This window comes from Babylonia areolata, chromosome 26, assembly GCF_041734735.1.
Source record: "Babylonia areolata isolate BAREFJ2019XMU chromosome 26, ASM4173473v1, whole genome shotgun sequence".
In the NCBI taxonomy this organism is placed as follows: Eukaryota; Metazoa; Mollusca; class Gastropoda; order Neogastropoda; family Buccinidae; genus Babylonia; species Babylonia areolata.
Genome location: NC_134901.1, coordinates 3,121,209 through 3,126,087, shown reverse-complemented (window position 1 = coordinate 3,126,087; position 4,879 = coordinate 3,121,209). Strand labels below are relative to the sequence as shown.

At 39.8% G+C, this 4,879-nt stretch overlaps 1 non-coding gene across 1 annotated transcript; it reads right to left on the bottom strand.

The window, feature by feature from the left end:
- On the bottom strand, window positions 1-119 carry LOC143300889 (5S ribosomal RNA). Its single transcript, XR_013057710.1, has one exon. It is a non-coding gene; the product is annotated as a 5S ribosomal RNA (ribosomal RNA).
- Window positions 120-4,879: the final 4,760 nt, after the last annotated feature.

Here is a 4,879-nt window from a genome sequence, read left to right as displayed (position 1 = left end):
TGCCAACAGCACCCAGTGTTCCCAGGCGGTCACCCATCCAAGTACTAACCGGGCCCGACGTTGCTTAACTTCGGTGATCGGACGAGAACCGGTGTTTTCAACGTGGTATGGCCGTTGGCAAAAAATGGAACCCCGACGGGGACACGAACCCCGGACTCCCACGGTCATTGCTGACAGGTGGGGATACTGACCACGATTCCATTTAAAAATCGACAGTTTGCTCGTACTTCATCTAAATTACAGTTTCTGCCGTTTGGGTGAAGAGATCTGACATTGGATAAAATCATAGATGACAGTGGGGGCTTAGTGTTATTTTTTCTCAGTCTTCTCTTCACGCCTCCTCTCTTTCCTCTCTTTCGTGCTTTCTTTCTCTCACCTTCTCTTTCATTCTCTTCATCATCACAAATAAGATCACGAGGTAAAAGTTGCTCAGTAAAAGCGGATGTGTCGCGCACTGACCGTATAATAAAGTCTGAAGTCTGAAGAAGCAGCAGTGTCAGAAACACTGAGAAGCAGTAACAGTACAGCAGAAGCAGCAGTAGTAGAGGTAGTTGTAGTAACAGCAGCAGTAGCAGTAGAAGAAACAAAAGTAGCTACAGAAGAAGCAGAAGAATCATCAACAGTAGTAGCAGCAGCAGAAACACTGAGAAGCATTAGCAGTAGAAGAAGCATTCAGTTGTAGTGGCACTGAGAAACAGCAGTAGCAGTAGAAGAAACAACAGCAGCCACGGAAGAAGTAGAAGAGGCAGCAACAGCAGCAGCAGCAGAAACACTGAGAAGCAGCAGCAGGAGAAGAAGCATTCGTAGTAGCAGAAACAGCAGCAGCAGCAGTAGCAGAGAAACCCCAACCCAGCAACTGCAGTGAGCTACGGTAGTAGTTGAAGACGCAGCAACAGCGCCGTTGAAAGTGACATGTGTCACAGTAAACGGTGGGCAATTTGAGTAACGTGTCTCAATGTAAACGATGGGAAAATTAAGTGACATGTGTCACACTCACAGTAAACGATGGACAATTCATGTGACGTGTGTCAATGTAAACGATGGGCGATTTAAGTGACGTGTGTCAATGTAAACGATGGGCAATTTAAGTAACGAGTGTCACAGTAAATGATAAGTAACTTCTATAAATAACGTGTGTCACAGTAAACGACGGGCGAATTGTGTAATGTTTTTTTAAAGAACGAAATCGTTTACGTAGTGGTATTCTGCGAAGTAAATGAATTACCTTCCAAACCACGAATACCGCTTGCTTAGTTCATACAAGAACACTGACTAAGTATATTTTGATAAAACCATGTCGGAAATAAAAATCTATTCCAATGATTGTGGACAATCCACAACCGCAATTCGAAACCCCCGCTATAATTGACCAGAATCTTTTCATAACGTTTCTGACAGGCGTTACAGAGCCACACATCCAACACGGCCATCACAGTATCAGGAAGAGACGTAAGAAAATTCTTGCGCCACTCACCAGCTACAGACCAATTAACTCCCCTGACGGACCGGATCGGTGTGTTTGACTAAAACATGGGATGGTGCCTTGATGTCTCATCGACTTTTTATTTTTATTTTTATCAGCACTTATCTGAATGTGTAGAGCTCACGCTGAGGGTGTGCAACAGACAGTCAGACAGTCATACGAACAAACATACGGTCGAAAGCACCAAGAGAGAGAGAGAGAGAGAGAGAGAGAGAGGGAGACGGGGTGGAGAGGAGGAATAGAGAGAGAGAGTAGTAGTAGAAGTAGTAGTAGTAGTAGACGTCACATTAAAAACATTTTTCATATTTGTTATTCATCTTTGAAAAAGGTCTAGACTGCCCAAAATTTAGATATCTTTTCTTATTCACTTCTATTAATTGCATTTTTTTTCTCTTTCATAATAATGTTTTTAGTTTCTTATTCAGAATCGCGACTTTAGAAGAAATTACCACCGTTAGTAGACAGAGATCCGCCTATGACGCTGACCTCTATCAAGGTAATCTAGGAATTTAGATTTTGAGAACTCTTAAGGTATGAACCGCACAACCATGCACCTGATGCTAATCAAATTGTTTCAAAGTAAAGGGTGTAAACTTGTAAAATATAATTTCTGCACTTGTGACCTTTGCCCAAGATCTAGGTCAGAAAGGTCATTTGTTTTACTGAGAGGTTTTCACATGTCAGCTAGTTTGTATTAAATGTCTCAAACTGGCCCGAAAGAGCTAAGAAGTCACAGATCGCATGGGAATATCAAAATGTCCTGGTTTGAGCTTGACCACTTGGTCAAGGTTATGCAAAATGGAGATGTGTCACAGTGAATAATGGGCAATTTAAGTGACATGTGTCACAGTGGTCCGCCTATGACCTTGGCCTCTATCAAGGTAATCTAGGGATGCCATTAGATTTTGAGAACTCTTAAGGTATGAAATGCATGTCCATGTACTTGATGTTAATCAAATCGTTTCAAAGTAAAGGGTGTAAACTTGTAAAATGTCATTTCTGCCCTTGTGACCTTTAACCAAGATCTAGGTCAGAAAGGTCATTTGTTTTACTGAGGTTTTCACATATCACCTAGTTTGTACCAAATGCCTCAAATTGGCCCGAAATGTGCTATGGAATCACAAATCACATGGAAAGATAAAAATGTGCTGGTTTGACCTTGATCACTTGGTCAAGGTTATTCAGAATATGAGTTTTGAAAGTCTGGGTCTAACAAAAAAAAAAAAAAAAAATCTAATTTGTTAAACAATTTCACCACTCAAGTGAATTTCAGTTGGTTTTTTTTTTTTCCACTTGACATGTTGGCTGTCTCTGTACTGCTAAGTGATTGCGTTTCCCATTACATCCCTTACATGGATGTAATGTGTCAGTGAAGCCGCACGTGTGCACACTGTGTGTGTGTGTGCGCGCACGCGTGTGCATGTGTGTGTGTGTGTGTGTGTGTGTGTGTGTGTGTGTGAGAGAGAGAGAGAGAGAGAGAGAGAGAGAGAGATTGTGTATGTATGTTCTTTGATGAGTGTACATGTGTATACATGTGTCCATGGTTTCTTGTCGTCTTTCTTTCTTTGCATTTTGACCAACTTTTCTTGTGAAGCGCACAGGGCTGCAAACCTTTCCACAGAAATGCGGTATAGAAATGTTTCATTACTCTTATCATTATAATCATCATTACTACTTATCCTTATCATAGCAGCTGCTTCATTTGCACAACAGGCTGCCCACATTTCAATCATGTGCACACAGACAGGTGTATATTAGAGTGGATTTCTCTTCAGAACTTTGCCAGGGGCAACCTTTATGTTGCCATGGGTTCTTTAACATGCACTAAGAGCATGCTGCACACAGGACCTTGGTTTATCGTCTCATCCATCATTCATTCATTTTGCCCATCGCTCCTGGTGGAGCATAGCCCATCGACGACCCCTCGCCATCGCACTCTGTTCTGGGCTGTTCTGGCCATTCCAGTCCAGTTGGTCCCTTGCTGCTTCATCTCCGTCTCATCCATAGGTAGGTAAAAATGTCCTAGTTTGACCTGCATCCTTTGTCAAGGTGATTTTGAAAGCTCAGAGTTTCAAGATCTGTGGTGCTGTGTCTGTGTGATGAACTGCAACAAAGTCAGTCCTACGACTGTTAAAGGAAGAAGCACACATACAACCAGAATTTCTTGAATCTTGTGACAGTAGTTTGAATGAGAAATCTTTCATTTTTTTAAAGTCAGTTTGATCCAACACGAAATTCCACAGTGATTTTTGATAAATCCACAAATTAACACACGGTCACCCATACACGCACGCACATATGCACACACACACTGTACCTTTCACCCCAGTCATTCAGAGCCACAGAACTGGAAAACAGGCTTCTTGCCAATCATGGCGGATTAAAACATTTTTTCCTTTAATAAAATTGCAGTATACAAAACGTCTAGATAATTTCTATATATATTTATCTGGCTTTATAACATGGAACACACCAATTCTAATATCATCTGAGTAAATGCCATCATTTAGTTATGTCCACTTTCATTGACTCTGAGAAAAAAACAAAACAAAAAAAAAACAGACACAAATTTGAAATAAAATATATTCTGTGGTAATACAATTGAATGTCTAAGATGAATACACATATGAGAAATCACTTGGGAATGACATTTTACTACTGAAGCATGAGATTACATGTGTAACAATTCGTCATAAACAAGTAAAATTAAAGTCCTGATTGAGTGTCAATAAGCAAGAATATATACAAGTTTTCTGTTGAGAAAAAAACATAACAGTAATTTGAAATAAAATATATTCTGTGGTAATGCAACTACAAAGTCTTTTATGAACACATCTGTGAAATCACTTAGGAATGAACTTAGGGTGAACTGCAAATCTTTACACGCTCAGAGATACGAGGGTGCAGAACCAGTTGATGAATGGAAGCATATACGGGCTGTTTTGAACTTTATTCTCTCAGATACTGGAAGCCAGAGTAACTTACATAGAAACTGAGTACAACAAGCAATAGCGCTTTGTAGACATTCTGATAACCGTCTTCATAAAAACAAAATTAAACAAGCAAACAACAAACAATTCTGTTTTGCTTAAAAAAAAAGAAGTAAAATCAAATGACTGTGAGACTAATATATGAAAAAAAAACCCACTAAAAAAGATCAGTTTCAGAAGAGCACTTACTGGCATTGGTTTTTAATGCATGCTGTCAAAATATTTCTTCAAAGTTCAATTATGACTACACCACATACGTGTCCCACAACACCATCATGCGGTTTCCTTTTATTCTATGACATCACAATGTCATCAAATTATAAAAAAAAAAATCCTTCATGTACACATGTACACAAACACACAGGCTTCATACAAGGTGTGGAAATTCACTTTTTGCTGTTTTGAT